At 42.8% G+C, this 17,484-nt stretch overlaps 1 protein-coding gene and 1 pseudogene across 17 annotated transcripts in view; one reads left to right on the top strand and one right to left on the bottom strand.

Annotated features, from left to right (window-relative positions):
- The window catches only part of ST6GAL1 (ST6 beta-galactoside alpha-2,6-sialyltransferase 1), a 79,576-nt gene that overhangs the window by 32,334 nt on the left and 29,758 nt on the right, over positions 1 to 17,484 (top strand). For 16 of the 17 annotated variants that reach the window (XR_015950268.1, XR_015950271.1, XR_015950265.1 and 13 more), the window contains one exon: positions 14,732 to 14,873. The gene's annotated coding sequence lies outside the window, so the exon portion shown is untranslated. Of the gene's footprint in view, positions 1 to 10,064; positions 10,174 to 14,731; positions 14,874 to 17,484 lie in introns of those variants that run through there. The other variant, XM_088670807.1, reaches the window with a different exon arrangement.
- On the bottom strand, positions 12,154 to 12,217 carry LOC118094109 (U6 spliceosomal RNA; annotated as a pseudogene).

Below are 17,484 nucleotides of genomic sequence, written 5' to 3' on the forward strand. Positions count from 1 at the left end.
TTTGTGTATATAAGAGTATGCCTGTTGCAAGTTCAAGAAAACGCAGGTAGTAAAAGGAGTGCAGCTCCAGCATTTGCCATTCCTTTCCAGGCATGGCCAAACTTGGCTCACCAGCTGTTTTGGAACTACAATTCCCATAATCCCTGACCACTGGTCCTGTTAGCTAAGGATGATGGGGGTTGTAGTCCCAAAAGTGCTGGAGGGCCAAGTTTGGCCATGCCTGCTTTAAACCAAGTTGCAATGAAAGCTGTTTAAGATTTCTGTGGCAAATGAGGAAGGAGCAAAGACAGGCAGTTTCACTGCCTGCCTCTCTGTCACCCTAAGAATGGGCACAGGATGTCTGAAGGAAAAGGAAGGAGCAAAGGCTTGATAAAATGCTATATTTTTAAAAAGGAACCCATGGAAGCAAAAAGCCCACAATGTCAGCCTGTCATTTTGTCACTCTATACAACGGCAAGTGGATAGTTCCAAAATGGAATTGCCGGTCTGAATTTGGAATGTATTAAGGAACTGGCTGATGCCTCTGGAGATACCAATTCCAAGGAAAGGGGGACAGATTTTGTTTTGTGGGTGGGAACAATAGGGGGTAAAAGATTTTGATAGATAAGTTGGAATATTTTTGGGTAAAGGGTAGAGATTAGTAGTTAAATAATAGTAATGTGAAGTGTGAAGGGTTATTAGCAATAAAGAAGTTACAACCTAGAAAAAAGAATGAGATTTTAGAATTGGGAACTGCAAGAGTTAGTGTAATATTTAGAACTCAAGAAGGGGGAATGAGGAAGTCCGAAATGTTTAGATTTGAAGTTATAGAGTTGAATTTTTTATTTTTATTTTCATCTTTTTCTTTCTTTTTCTATTTTATTGTTATTGATATGTGAAGAATTTTGGGGAATAGGATTTGTTGAAATTGCCTTATATTTTTCCTTTTTTGTATTTTTCCATTTTTTTTCTTTTTCTCTGTCTATAAAATCCAATAAAAATTATTTTAAAAAACAAAACCAAAATGGAATTGCCACCTCTTAGACCAATCAGGAAACATTCAGAATCTAAGGTAAGAAAAATTGGAAAAATAGAAATTCTTAATTCAGAGATGTTTATGCACTTCATTGAAGTTCTACTTTTAAATACAAGAAAAGAAAAGAAATACTTCTTTTAAGAAATGTACAACCAAAGAGGACTACTGTTAGCTTTCAATTTCGCCAGTGTTTTTTCTATGAAAGGTATTGCAAAGCTGACAATTGTGCTGTTACCTTGCCATTGGAGAGTCTTATTCACTTCAGTGAATCTGTTCAGTTCCGTGAAGGGAGGCCGGACACGAAGAACATTCAGCAGTTCTACTGACCAGCATAACTGAATTTGGTTTCATTTCTATCTGATTATGCAGGTGGTAACGGAACACAGTTTAAAAGGTCTGTCAGATTCTCCAAAAGAGCCAAGGGCAACAAAACATATCTAGTTTCCTGCATGGAAAAAATACAAGAGTGTTTATTCTGACTTTACTTTGCTTCACAGTGAAAGTCAGCATTATGAAATCATGGATGATAGCCAACAAACATTAGTCATCCTCTGAGTGGACCCACTGAAATCAACAAAAACTATTGGGTCTGCTCTGAATATGACTTAGTTGGATACCTTTCACAGCCGGAAAAAATAGAGCAACAGAAGAGCTTTGCTGGATCAGACCAGAGGCTTTATCTAGTCCAGCATCCGTTTCCCACAGGGGCCAAGTAGAAGCCTACAGGATATCTACAAACAGAACAAGAGCTCTCTCCTGCTGTTGTTTCCCAGGAAATTGTATTCATAGAGACAGCATATTCACATCAGGACAAGTAACTGTTAATAGCTTCTCCTCTAATTTGTCTAATCCCCTTTTAAAGCCATTGTGAGTTGGTGCCATCACCACATCTTGTGGGAGCAAGTTCCACTGTTTAGCTGGGTGCCATGTGAAGAAGGACTTCCTTTCGCCTTGTCCTGTTTTAAAGTGTTTTCACAGTGAAAACAACCATTTGGTATTTTTGGACCACCAGACTTTTTGCTTGATGGCAGTCGGCTTCAACATTTCTCATTTTGCCTGAGTTTTTGTATTTTTTAAAGTGAAATGCTGAAAAATAAATTGTTATGGAAACTCCAGATCGTTATATATACATCTATAGACATTACAGTCTCCATCCCCTAGGCTGTGTTGCAAAAAACATGGATTTGGGAAGGGAATTGTTCACATCTCAGAATGGACTTACTCTTTAATAAGCAAACATGTACTGTATACCGTAGGTGTTGGTTCTATATGCTGAACACCTTTTAGAGAGAATTACATGCTTACTCGGGGAAGGAAATTCTAGTTCCAGTAATAGCTTTTTTAAAGTGAGGCAGAACCACATGAGCATGGAAAAACTCCAGAAAATGTCACATGACTGATAAGCAAAGTATACTGAATTCAAGCAGAGCACGTACTGTACTTGGGAGCTATAAGTGTATGTGCTTGTTGCTGTTGACTTGACCTTTTTCTAAGCTCTGTTGGTCATGGCTCCTGTTTTATTGCCAACGGATCTTGTGTTACCTAGGAAATGGCCACTCCTGTGTACAGCGGCATACTCCCCAATACAATTACCTACATATCTCTTATTTCTCAGAACAGTAAAAATTGACCGACAGGGGGCTGTTGAGACCTTTACAATGTTATTGTGCCTTGTTTCCACAGCATTTCTCGTGAGGAGCAATATTTTATGTTTAATAATAATTTTAAGAGGGTCAAAGGTATTGTAGTGTACATAGTAATTTATTGATCTCAGTGCTGTCTCTGGTTTAAAAGTTTTTGTTCGACACACACACGCCGCAGCACCACATCCCACAAAACCTATCAACAGCGAAAATAATGAAATAACTGTAGCCACCAAGGAAAACGAAGCTCCGTTCTGTACCTTCCGTTCTGAGAATACAAACTATTGCCTGCAGGGATAGATAGCTAGTGGTTTGGGCCTGATACAATTGCGACAAAAAGTATTTAGTTCTACTAAGTCCTGACAGTGAAGTTGAGCGGAAAGAAGAAATGCCTGTTGAGCTTTCCCAGTAGTGAGAAATTCCAGGGATGCAGCTCTTACCCAGATTTAGTTTATTTTAGAAGGAGGTCACTGGAGCTTTGGTGTTTTGTAATATTTGCACTTGTTTACAGATATACTTGTTAAGCATAGGCAGAGGTGCACAAAAAACCCTCCCCCCATCACAACTCCACAGCCAACAGCCTGAAGTGCTGCTAGCTTCCAAACCCCAAACTAGCTCTCAGTAACTCTGCTTCCTTTAGTCACACACAGACTTCAGCCTGTCCCCTTCTTTTCTCCACAGATACCTAGATTACATCATTCTTAGCTTGGCAGGGAGTGGTGTGTTTGTTTGTTTGTACCCCAGTCAAAAGACCAAAGGAAGATGTCAAATTAGTTTCGATGCTCATCAGCTTTAATTCCTTGAACAAAAGGCACCTTTGTCATGGGATTATCAAGGAACTTTTGTAGGCATTCTGGCCTCATTAATGTTTTTCCACCCCAAGCCATCACTCTTACACCATTCCCCCCCCCTCCGTTTTTTCAAGTAGGTGAGAAAGGAATGATTATATGTCACATGTGATCCAAACATTTCCCCTTGAAAAAAACGTTGTTGTTAACATCGTACTACTACATTTCATTTGCATACCATTTTGACTCAAAACCTTGAACAGCGCATTGAAACAATAATAATAATAATAATAATAATAATAATAATAATAATAATTATTATTATTATTTATTTATACCCCGCCCATCTGGCCGGGTTCCCCCAGCCACTCTGGGCGGCTTCCCAAAAAACAGAAATTCTAAAATACAGAAATCCATCAAACATTAAAAGCTTCCCTAAAAAGGGCTGCCTTGAGATGCCTTCTAAAGGTCTGGTAATTGTTCTCTTTGACCTCTAGTGGGAGGGCATTCCACAGGGTGGGTGCCACTACCGAGAAGGCCCTCTGCCTGGTTCCCTGTAACTTGGCTTCTCGTAATGAGGGAACCGCCAGAAGGCCCTCGGAGCTGGACCTCAGTGTCCGGGCAGAACGATGGGGGTGGAGACGCTCCTTCAGGTATACCGGACCGAGGCCGTTTAGGGCTTTAAAGGTCAACACCAACACTTTGAATTGTGCTCGGAAACGTACTGGGAGCCAATGTAGGTCTTTTAGGACCGGTGTTATGTGATCTCGGTGGCCGCTCCCAGTCACCAGTCTAGCTGCCGCATTCTGGATTAGTTGTAGTTTCCGGGTCACCTTCAAAGGTAGCCCCACGTAGAGCGCATTGCAGTAGTCCAAGCGAGAGATAACTAGAGCATGCACCACTCTGGAGAGACAGTCACTGGGCAGGTAGGGACTCAGCCTGCGTACCAGATGGAGCTGATAAACAGCTGCCCTGGACACGGAGTTGACCTGTGCCTCCATGGACAGCTGTGAGTCTAAAATGACTCCCAGGCTGCGCACCTGGTCTTTCAGGGGCACAGTTACCCCATTCAGGACCAGGGAGCCCCGTTCGCATCCAGAGCAGTATGCAGCCTGAAGTGCATGCTCTCCATGTGATTCGGTGCTTATGCGCATGATGTCATTCGGTGCGTCTGCGCAAATCGCTGAATCCAGAAGTAACCCGTTCTGGCACTTTGTAACCCGTGATGTATGCAACCTGCAGCGAACGTAATTAGAGGTATGACTGTACAATAATTGCCCATAAATTGTTAAATAAAACAATATGAAAGCAAAATGGAAACAGAAGAGGGTTTAAAAAAGACAGGAAGATTAAATGGGGGCCTCTCACCAATCCTGCACCCAACAGACTTACCGTAGGGGCTAGAAACCTGAAGAGACCATGATAAATGCTTCCGGCATCTAGGTGCCTGCCCATTCATTTCTAAAGCAGGAGTGGGCTTTACTTTCTATGTCAAAGAGACGCCACAGCAGAGGAAAGCCAAACCTGCACCTTCCCCTCTGTGCTTCTGTTTGGGGGTAGGTCTCAGCTGCTCCGCTGCATGCAAACCAAACAATAGGTTGTTGCTGGGGAAATCCCATTCATTTCCCACCTAATACAGTCATTGCAAGTTGGAGCAGTTGTGTTAAAACCTGGGTGCATAAGTGCTGGCAAAATACTCAAACTTTCTGTCACAGTTTCTCGCTTTCTTTGTGTGTGGGATCCACTCCTGGGGGGGGGGGAGAGATAGGGGAAATAAAAATAAATTTCCCCTTTCCCAAGGGGACCATTACAGCTGCACTGTGTGGAGTGCTCTGATGAGTGTTCGGACCATTGTTCCTGCAGTGAGGCTTAGATCCTTCCTCTGGATAAAAGTGTGCTTCCTACGCAGCATTGGGCTGTAGAGCTTGCTGGCTGTTCTCAGTGGAATGGCATGGCAGCCTCTCCTGAGTCCAGAGTCACCAACACAGCACATGCGGGCTCCCTGGCTGCCCACAAAGGCTTTCACTGGTTCCCCAGGGCAGGTGCCCCAGAGTCTGAACTTTAAAAAAAATTTTTTTTTTTTAACCAAGTCTCTAGACCTTCTAGAAGAACATTATGGGGCAAAATATGTAGATAGTGCCTTACTGATTTCTGTGGAATGAAAGTGCGGTGTGCTGTGACCAACTTTTCCTGGTACTAAGGAATGCTGCCTGCTGCTGTTAGACAGAAACAGCATGTGTGTGTGTGTTTGTGTGTAAAAAATCATTATTGTCCTCCACAACCAGGACTAGCAGGACACAGCTGACTTCTCTTAGGGTTTTCCAGGGAGGCTGTCTCTCTAATTTTGGTTTACATCAGGGGTCGGCAAGGTTTACCTCGCCTGGGCCGGTTCACTCCAGTGGAGATCCCTCCGTGGGCCAGATCGCGTGTGTGCCTGCAATTTCCAGCACCGCGGAAGCGAGTCCCTGCACCGCACTTCACTGGTTTAGCGTAGCGGGTGGGGACTTGCCAAGCGGGCAGCTCGGTTTGGGGGCAGCTCGTGGGCTGGTTAAACAACCCCCGTGGGCCGCTTGTGGCCCATGGGCCTTAGGTTGCTGACCCTTGGTTTACACCATGCCCCATGCTCCCATAGCAGCTATTTTGTGACTGGCAGCACCCTCTCAACATTCAACATGTACCTACTGGTCCGAAAAGGTTAGTGCTCCCCTGCCCAAAGTGCTCGGTTGATAGTTGTTTGCAAACTCCTTGAGATACAAATAACCTGTCCTGACATTTATGGCTAGTTGATTCCCACAGCTACATGGTGGTCTGCACTGGCAAAGCAATGTGGTCTCTTCTGGCTGCCCATTTCTGCATCGTGCAGAACTTGTGAGTCCCCATACCAAAACAAAACCTGGGAACTGCCGCTGTAGACCAGGCATCCCCAAACTTCGGCCCTCCATATGTTTTGGTCTACAATTCCCATCTTCCCCGACCACTGGTCCTGTTAGCTAGGGATCATGGGAGTTGTAGGCCAAAACATCTGGAGGGCCGCAGTTTGAGGATGCCTGCTGTAGACCATACTGATCTAGATAGCTCAACAGTCTAACTCAGTTTAAGGCAGCTTCCTCCAGAGTTGGATTGCAGACTTTTGAAAATAGCGAGATTGATGACGCTGATTCTACAGGGCCCATGCAGTTTTTCTTATCATTTGCTTAGGCGGGTTTCCACTTCATTGTTTTTCATTTCAGAGGTTTCTTGTTGCTTCTGTTCTGCTGCGCAGCTGCCTTTCAGTTGTGACATTTTGTCACCTCTTGGCTGGCACCTGTTCTGTCCCCACCCATCCCTTTTCTGAGTTTTATGCAAAGCTCATGGAGCGTTTTCTCCTCCTAGGAGTAAAATAGATAAACCACCACCAACAGCCAGGTGAATCACAGAACAAGCCTGTGATTTAAATTTAGAGACAGAAACTAAGAAACCCATTTTTCTTCTTCTTCTTGGTTCACATTTAGTTATATATGGTTATTAGAAACACTTAAACTGAGCTGCTCTGCATTATTTATTTCATGCAAGTTGAATTCGGAAAAAGCCCCACCAAGCAACTATTCCTTAGCCTCAGTTCCCCGGTTGTAAAATGGCAGAAAGGTAGTTGATCGTCAATGAGCTGGGACTAAAAAAGAGGAAGATGAAAAATATAAATTTAGAATAAGGCTAGAAGTTTTTGCACTCTGTAATTCTGGATACACAGGGCTGCATCTGCTCTCTGCACTGTACATATCATACCCCTTTAAACAGTCTTGGCTTCCCTCAAATAATCTTGGAAACTGTAAAGGGTGCTGAGAATTAGGAGACCCCCCCACCCCAATTCCCCTCACACAGCTATCATTACAGAGTTCCCCAGGAAGAAGGATTGCCTGTTAAACCACTTTGGGAATTGTAGCTCTGTGATGGGGCCTTCATTACATGTACCAGAGGGAAATCCATTTATTTCTGAGGTATATATACATAGTTTTCTAATCAGTAAGATTCATGACAACAACCCAGCTACTTTTGGTGTCCTGTATAATGAAATGTAATTCTTCAAGTTGTGGCAGTGAGCAATAATATCAGCAGTAGAAGTTTGGCAGTCGTTTTAGGTAAAGCGAATAGAACTGCTGGAGCAGGCCATTTCTAGTAATGCCTTTTGTGATACCTGAGGATAACGGAAAACAAGTCTGAAAAATGATTTTGACCGTGCGGCAGATTCCCAATATCCAGTAGCAAGCCTGTTCTGACACTGCAGTGTCAGTTTGACTTGGTGGGTTGTATGCTGTACTCAGGCCCGGCTCTAGGTGTAGTCCCGGTGGCGCGGGGCGCCAGGGCGCTGGGCCGGCAGGGGGGCGCTGCGCAGCAAAGCCACGCGGAAGGCGTGCTGCGCGCTGCAAGGGCGGGGGCGCCGGAGCGATCTCCGCGCCTCAGTGCCAGGGCACCCAACCGGCTTGAGACCACCCTGGCTGCACTCTTCCTGTGTTTCAGTTGATTGTTGAATTTTATGTCTTAATGTATTATATATTCTGATGTTAGCCGCCCTGAGCCTGGTTCTGGCCGGGGTGGGTGGGATATAAATAATAATAATTCCTGCAGAGATCTGAATACACCTTCCAAGGAGCATAGGAAGCTTCCTTAAACTGATTAAGAGCATTGGTCCATATATGCCAATCCTGTTGACACGGACTGGCAGCAGCTTTCTAAAGTTTCAGGCAGGAGTTTCTTCCAGTCCAGTACGTTACACATGTATCGCTATTTTCCCCTCCACTTGCTGAAGATTATAATCCCAAAGATGCTTATAAAATCTAAATCATTTAACTACATTATTCAGTATCATTCCATACCTATGAATCACAGCCTTTTCAGCACTTTGCAGTGAAGCCAGATAACATCAGACCCATAGATATAGAACGTGCCGCCAAGGGCATGCCCTTGCATATGTTACATTACCCAAAAAGTAGTTTGCACATTTCCAAGATTGGGTTCTCTTTCCCCAACACATTGTTATTTTTACTAGTATGAGTATTACCCATCCTCTATCAGCTGACCCCAGGTTCTGATCCCAAGTTATAATCCGTAAAGCTAACAATGCAACATAGACCATGACACAACAAAAATCAATAGTCAACATAAAACCCAGTAATCGGCAGTAAAAATAAAATAAAAATCAATATAAGCAGCTCAAGTATAACTACAGCTAATGTACACCCACAGCTACACACCCCGTAATGCTGGAGCAAATAGATTTTAGCTTGGTGCTAGAATGAGACAAATCAAAAGGTTATCTAGGCCTGCAAGGCGAGAGCATTCCACATCCTGACCACTGCAGAGGAAACCCCACCAAGAAATCCAAGCAGGTTAACAATGTTGCCCTTTCCCTTTTCTGGAGCAGGTCATCTATCAGGGAGACCAAGGCTATTTCAGTTCCAAATCCCAGTCTGAAGCTAAACTGGAATGGATCTAGAGTTCAGTGGTGTCCAAACTTTTTTCAAAGAGGGCCAGATTCGATGAAGTGAAGGGCCATGAGGGCCAACCAAAGTGCCGACCAAAGTTGACCTTTTTAAAAGGATTTTACCCCAAAGTTGTTGAGCTTTTTTAAGGGTTGAAGTTGCTGAGCTTAAGCTTGTTTTAGGGTTGAAGTTGTTGAGCATTTTTTAGGATTGAAGTTGTTGAGGTTTTTTTTTAGGATTTTACCCCAGGAAATAAAATGCCACAGGGGCCAGATTAAACTGAATGGCAGGCCGGATTAGGCCCCCGAAACGGACTTTGGACATGACTAATCTAGATAATCCCATTTTCTCCAAGAACCTCTGAAGCTAACCAGCCGCTACTGTCTTGAGCACCTTGGCCAAGAAGGGATTGTTAGTGACTGGGTGGTATTTTCCATATACCTGTGGGTCAAGGGAAGTCTTCTTCAGGAGAGATTGCCCCAATGCCCCTTTCAAGGTGGCACTGACAGGTAGTCTCTGACATGACAAGGAATCTGCTCTTTCCTCAACCCAGTCAATCCCCTCCTGCTAGCTCATCAGCCACAAAGGATAAGACTTGATGTGGTAGCACAGACCAATTCAAATGTCTTGTCCACTTCCCTTTTAGTGTCATGGCATCTGCTGGCCTTCAAAGCAAGATTCCCAGAGGTAGTCAATGATCATTTAATGGGACCACTAAGAATAGCAATATTCAGCTGATCAAACCTATTTTCACTGTGCATTTCTTAATGTCAAGGTGGGGGAGGTGTGGTTACAAAATATTTCTCTTCCTATAGAGCTTCCTGTCTCAGGGTCGCAGCCTTGTCCTATAAGAATATATATATAGGAGGAAGAGCTAATAGAACTTAAAAGGAAGGTCTGCTTAAATAAATTCATTCCTGTGTAACAAGAAGTTCTGTAACTATTATCTTTCAGCTTTGTAAGGGAAACTCTTTCTCCTTACAATCTACCTTTCTTCCTTCAAGTAGAAAGGGTGGGGATTATACATGAAGATCTTAAATGAAATCCATGACTTGGAGCAATTGTTCAATTATTATTTTTAATTGCCACTCCTGCCAGAAGTGAGTGAGATTATCTCGGAGCACTGATGAGATCTGTAAATGTTATTTTAATTGCAGAGAATCTGCGTTGGGGACACCTGAGAATTCCAAAATGCTACACTTAGAAGCAAATTATGAACCTACTATTAATTACAAAATGACAGCTGAATAGGAATGGAAGGAAGACTATTGGTGAGCTTGAGCAGGTTTGGGGAAACATCTGTGGAAATAGTGGACTAGTGGGAAGAATGCTGTTTCCTAGACTGGAATGTCGGTGACATTAAGGTTACTGCCCCTCAAAGAGGGATACTGTTGAGCTGAAAAAGCAGTAGAAAGGGGGCAACCAAATGGGCCAAAGAGCTGGAGAGACGCTCCTATGATGAAAGATCACAATGTTTATGGCTTTTTAGTTTAGGAAATATTTAGAATGGGAAATATTCTTCATTAAGAATGTGCTCAATGTGCTTTGCAGGTAAAACCTAGGCATATTTACTCAGAAATAAGCATCATGGAGCTCAATGGCACTTACTTCCAGGTAATATGCACATGATTATAGTTTTATGCAGTGGAGGGTTTTTTTGTGTAAAATATAAGGTAAAATTGCTGAGTGTCAATACAAAACAGCAGCAAAAGAAAAGATGTGATTGTACTGTGTGCTGGTTAGTACCCTTGTTTCAAGTGTTGTTAATGATCACTAAGGATCAGGCAGGAGTAATATAAAACAAATACATTATTTAAGCTTTCTTTCTTTAATTCCCAACTCTCTCTGGCTCTCATGCGGTCCCCCCCTCCCCCCCTCTCCTTTCTGTGCTGAATCACTTCCTGGTAGCTGTCCCTTAACTTGTCCCTCCCTAGTCTCAAGTTCATCTCCCTAACTGCTATCCTAACCCTCTTACTTAGTTCCGCATGCATTGATACAACCATGACACATGCAAAAAGCACTAGTCTTAGAAGAATGTGCGGAAGAATCAAGTTTTGTAGTAAGGAAGCATCGGACATCAGGGGCAAATGACCATTGAGACTCGCTCCTCACGAGCCACACTTCATACCCTTCTCGAGTGTGTTTTCCTGGCTAGAAACTTAGAGAGGGATATGTAACTAAGAGCTGTTCAACCGTGGAACCGTCTCCCTCGGGAGGTTGTGGAGGTTTTTAAGCAGAGGTTGGGTGGCTATCCGTCATGGATGCTTCAGCTGAGATTCCTGCCTTGCAGGGGGTTGGACTAGATGACCCTTGGGGTTCCTTCCAACTCTACAATTCTATGATTATTTGTGAGGGAGTATAGTCTATTGTACAAAGGCAAAATGTAGACTTGTTGCTTTGCACATTTTTGCCTCTGGTCCTGCCTACCACTGGTAAGTAGACCCTTGGAAAATCACCCAGATGGAAATGTGACCCTCAGTCTGAAAAACCCTGCTCTAGGCTGTAACGGATTGGCACGGTTTTGAAATATTTATTCCTACCTGGCTGGAAAAGAGTTAATCCACCTCCGGCCTGACTGACATAACATTCTGATGGGGGCGGGACTGTTCCCAGTTTAAAAGGAGGGAGCAGCGGGTTTTTGTCAGTTGAGGAGAGGGGGAGGGAGTGGATAGATGTGAGGAAGAAAGTTGAGAGGCCAGGATAGTGGGAATCTAGATGAGGTTCAGGAAGGCTTGATGTTAAGGGTTTGACAGAGATTACCTACAACCGAAATGCTTCTTATAAACTCATGAAACGTTAATTAAATAACTATGTTCTAAGGTTAATAAAAGTCTTCTCTTTTGTGCCAAGAAGTATCGTCATTATTTTTCCAGCAAGGTATCAGGACTCACAGAAGTGGTAACTCATTAGAGGACAAAATTTACCTCAGGAAAGGAGGCAAAAGTCCCGTGTCTTAGAGTAACACTGAGGAGGCTTAGAAAGATAACCTGGAGTGTCAACAAGTTGCCAGCGTGGAAAGGGGCAAACTTTTACAGTAAGGGGAATCAGGCCGAGAGGGACCCTTTACTGGTGACAGGAGGTTATTCTATCAAACAGCCTAGAGTTTTTCTTTGATACCAGGCCACGTGAGCTGGAAGGAGAGTCTCTTTACTTATAAACTCCCAAGAATAAAGTGGTTTATTTGGGAGGCGGCGGGAAAAGAGTGTGTGTGGCTTCACCTCTGGATTCCTGTGTCGCATTTAGTAATAGAGAGGAGCCATGCTAATCTTCTCTGTATTGTTCCAATTTTAGTATATGTGCTGCCGAAGAGAGGAGATTCAATAAGGAAATTTCTCAATTCGAAAAAATCTTAACAATTGGCAGGAACAAATATATAAAAAAATCTATACAGTCTACTATTGGAATGGGAAACAAAAGAAGAATTAACCAAAACATCAATGATTCGCTGGGGACAAGATTTGGGGAAGGCAATCACAGTAGACAGCTGGGAGAAACTATGGAACAGGGATATGAATTATACGCCAAGCTACGACCTAAAAGAAAATCTGATTAAAATGCAACACAGATGGCACCTAACACCACAAAAATTATCCAAAATGTATAAAGGAGCTGATGAGAAGTGCTGGCGATGTCAAAAAGAAATAGGTAGTTACATCCATATATGGTGGAGGTGTAATGAAATAAAGCCCTACTGGGATATGATTTACAGGGAAATGAAAAAAATTCTTAAGTATTCATTAAAAAAGAACCCAGAACTATTTCTCCTTGGTATATTACATGATGAAATTCGGCCCAAAGACAGAAGCATCTTAATGTATGCTGCAACAGCAGCCAGAAATTTGATTGGTTTAAATTGGAAGAGCAATAAGGTACCAACCAAAGAGGACTGGCAGAAAAAATGGTTAATATACTACAATTCAGCAACGAAAAATGCTGAAGTTAAAGGAATTAATGAGGAAACCAGAAATAAAGATTGGGGGAAATATAGAAATTATGTAATGACAATGGTGGAAAAACCCTTGCTTGCAGAAGCCATTTGATGACTCAGGTACGAAAGATCTACTAAGAGACACATAATAACGTTTCAGGTATACAGATGATTGAAAGAACATAAAAGGCGCAGAACAAATATGGCTGGAAGCACAATTTCACGCATGGTGGGTGGAGGGTGGGATGGTGGGTGGTAGAAAAAATTTAAACTATACACATATATATCTTTTTTATATTTTTTATTTTTCTCCTTTTAATTACCTTTTTATCTTATTTTTTTCCATCTATGTTCTTCTTTCACTTGTTTATGCTTCTTAATTGTAGTTTGCTTCTGTTGGACATTAATTTGCTTGAGTTTACCTTTATTTATTTACAATATGTTAAATGTATATGATTTACCATTTTATATGATTTTTTGATTTATAATTGCTTATAATTTATAATTGTTTTCTTAATTCTTTCTTTCCCCTTCTTCTGTTTGTGTTGATATAATTTGTAATGATTTGAAATGCAAATAATTTTTTTAAAAAAAAGTAATAGAGAGGAGGACATTCGTCACATAGGCCTATCCAGGTGTTATTTAAATGGGTACCTCATCACACCTACAGGTCCATATCTGATCCTCATATATTTTGGAACCCTAAAGCAAAAACTGGCACCAAGAAGGCAGCAGAGTTAACTCACTTGCAAGAGCATCCCCAAATGTGATAATTTCCCCATTTAATGAATGCCCAAATAGGGCTCCCCTCAAACCACCTTCACCTGCCAATTCATTCGTTCATTATTATACACTGTTTGATTGTTTAAAAAACCCAAACGCAGTTTATAAAAGATCAAATAGTAAAATCAATGTGCCCTACTTCAAACACGCAAAGTTAAAATTGCCTCAACTCACTAAGCACCTGGGTAGGCTTGTCTAAACAGGAATGTTTTTAGCGGGCACCAAAAAGGGTATAGTGAACAGATGCTTGCTTGATCTCAATAGGCAGGGAGTTCCAAAGGGCCCTAACCGACCACTGCTGCACTAACCGACCAAGTTCTTACAAATGTGAAATGGGCATTATGTGGCACCCAGCCTAGTGCCAGTTCCGCCGATCAAAGCAGCTGAATGAGCATGTGTAGGATAAGGTGATTTTGTGGGGAAACTGTTCCCAAGTTGTTAAGGGCTATATATATTAATAAAAAGTATATCTTACTCCCCCCAGCTTTGTTGCCATTGGGGAAATGTACCTGTAATTCCTTCCTTCCTTATGACTTCACACTGTCAGGTTCTGGTGTTCAGATTCCCCGCAGCTGTGTCTCAACAACCTCAAGCGGCTCCATGTGCCAGATTAGGCTTGTTCTTCTTTTCTGAGTTGTCTCAATTCCAAAAAAGCAGTACATCAAAATAAAATATAGGTTGGGCGTGGGCCCTTTATACCTGCAGGAGAGGAGCAGTGGGAGGTTTCTGGCTTCATTGAGAAGTTGGAAGACAAAACGAGAGATGAGACTCCGCACAGTTTCTCCACATGAGAAGTAGTCTAATGTTCTTGGAAGTGCATTTGAATTGTTGGAAGGGAGCTTTCAGTCGTTTGGTTTGAATGAAATTCGATTCATCGGATTGTTTTAGGATAAGCTACTTTACGTAGTGGCGATTTGCAGTTGTTTGCATTTGTTTTTTTTCCAGGCCTCTCGGAACGCTGTTAGCACGCTTTCCTTCATGCTTAAAAGCCTTGGCACAGGCACCAGAAGTCTGTGTCTTTCAGTTTGCGGTACAGTCATCTCTGTATACTAAAAGCATGGCGACTCCTGTGCTGTTGGTATTTCTCTCTCTCTAATAAATTGTTTTTCATTTCACAGGTGGCCTTCAGCCTTTGTTAGAGATCTCACTGCTTTGAGTGGCTGGGTTTCTGGGACAGCAAGAGCACTCTGAGCAGCCCTGCAATCTTCTTAACACCCTGCTGTGTCTATTGCATGCAACTTCAGTTTTCATCGACATCAGGTAACCGATCTGTCGTCAGATTAGCAAATGAAATTTAGGGATGCAGTACTGTAGTTGAATCCCTGTGATGGGGTGAGCTCCCGTTGCTTGGTCCCAGCTCCTGCCAACCTAGCAGTTCGAAAGCACGTCAAAGTGCAAGTAGATAAATAGGAACCGCTACAGCGGGAAGGTAAACGGCGTTTCCATGTGCTGCTCTGGTTTGCCAGAAGTGGCTTTGTCATGCTGGCCACATGACCTGGAAGCTATACGCCGGCTCCCTCGGCCAATAATGCGAGATGAGCGCACAACCCCAGAGTCGGTCACGACTGGACCTAATGGTCAGGGGTCCCTTTACCTTTACTTTACTGTAGTTGAAATTTAGGGACGCAGTAGTAGTAGTAGTTTCATTGGCTTGATTAAACAGATTGTCCCTGGTAATCACGCTTTCGCAACTGTAAGGCTGTAGGATACAGTGTTAAATCCTGAACCCATTTGTTTTATTGAATACAGGGCGCTAGGCTCATGCTATTATCAGGTTGCTTTTGAGCATCTTTCTTGTTCATCTCCGTGTTGGTGGTTTTTCACCAATAGCAGTAATTTGTTCATAGCTGTAGTTGAAAAGTCTTTTTTATTCTGGAGGTTTATATCATGGTGGTTTGGTACCAGGGCCGGCTCTAGGGGTAGTCTGGGTGGCATGGGGCACAGGGCGCCGCCCCACCAGCTGCGGCAAGAAACGGGACGGGGGCGCCGGAGCGATCTCCGCACCACGACGCCCGGGCGCCCGATGTGCTTGAGACGGCCCTATTTGGTACCAAGGATGTTATACAATTAAAGGGATGAGACTGTATGCAAAAAAAGAGAGAACAGATATGGAAGCATTGCCAATTTTTAGAAGAACATTAAAAGCAGTGCTGTTTCAGTGGACGTAGCCAAAAGGCTCTTACCTCATGCCTGCTTTTATTAGTGCTTTAAGCCATCATTTCTGGTGCTTTGCTGTTTCTTTTAATGCTTAAGCAAAACTTATAAGGTGCTTTGACTACCTATTAATGTAGAAAAGCAGAGAATAAATTATGTGAATACAGAAATATTATTGTTCAGAAGTACCTCACTTCTATGTTTGACATTAAAGCAAAAAGTTTAGTTTGGAAGGTGCCACCCCCAGTTTTGTTTAGTTTCACTCATTCTGGGATCTGCTTTGCATACAGGATCCTTACATTGTTGCAAACATTACATTTTTGCAAACATTATAAACTGTTTTTAAATGGGTTTTGGTTAGTTTTCTTTTTGTTTCTTCAGGAAAGCAAACTCTATTTTGCATGTATCAGTTTTGTCAGTAAGTTCTCTCCCAGTCTCCTAGTACATTTTGTATAATAAGAATTTGTGTGGCTTCTGAGCAGGAAGGAGCTGGTCCACCAGTCTTGCGTGTGATCATGGTTGGATAGCCTAGAAACTGACCTGCAAATTTTCATCCTGCAAATTATTTCTGTTAGTGATTAACATGCTTATATCACACAGACAAAATGTAGAATGCCCTCGATAGGGGTAGGGAACTTGTGGCCTTTCAAATGCTGGAGAGGCACAAATTTCCCATCCCTGCCTTCATATTTTAAAAAAGCAAGTTAATAGGAATGTTAGCCTGCAATCCTATACCCACACTTACATGGCAGTAAACTCCATTAAAGTCAGTGGGAATTACTTCTGAGCACACATGTATGGGATTGTGCTGTCATTACCAGAGTTACACTGTCAGAGGACTGCATGAAACAGGACCACTTTAGCTGGTTGTCTAGGACTTTTGGTTGATCAAAGATAAAGTATTCTATTTTAAATGTTTTGTAGCTGAAATGCACAAATAATCTGGACTATCGTGTTTACGTATAAAATATAAGATAAAAAACAAACCTACGTACAGCGACAGTGTTTTCTGTTGTGTAGGCTCCTATGATAGAAGTAATGGGTCCATACATTACCATATACAGTGGTACCTTGGTTTACAAAGCGCTTTATATCATATAATATAAAGCGGATTGTGGTAGGGCTGTTAAGAAATTTAGCTTAGGGTTTGGTTTGTGTAAGGCCACAGCTCATGCTGAGTAATGGGGGGCGTGCGTATGCAAATTCCTTGGATCTGATTGGTTGTTGGGGCCCCTCTTAAAGCTGCGTCCACCATTTTCTGGTCACATTTTTGCCTGGCGTTTGAACCCCTCCCACCCGCCCTTTCTTTCTTGCAGGTTAGCACGACATTGCTATTGCCTTCGGGGCCGCCTGTATTCAGGGGTCAGTAGGAATTTTTCCAATTGGCTGATTGGCTTTGCCTCTTGGTTTTCGCCTACTGCGCTAGCAAATTGTCACAACTTGTTAGGTTGGCGGTTAGGCTTTTGGTTGGTTAATCGGTTGGTAGAGGGGGTGGCACACGGATGCCTACCCTCACCTCCGTTTGCTCCATATAGAAGTATTCCGTTAAAGGAATCTCGGGGCTTACACTCTTGTCCTTACCATCCCGCCATTGGCGGGAATGGTGGGCCCAATTTTAAGAGCAAGAGCCTTGAGGAACATTCTTGGTGAAGGTGAGGAGGGAATGACTGGGCGCAGCCACCTCCTCACTCCCAGGTATGTTTACTTGACTTCCATG

Source organism: Zootoca vivipara, chromosome 5 (assembly GCF_965207765.1).
Source record: "Zootoca vivipara chromosome 5, rZooViv2.hap1.1, whole genome shotgun sequence".
NCBI classification, from domain to species: Eukaryota; Metazoa; Chordata; class Lepidosauria; order Squamata; family Lacertidae; genus Zootoca; species Zootoca vivipara.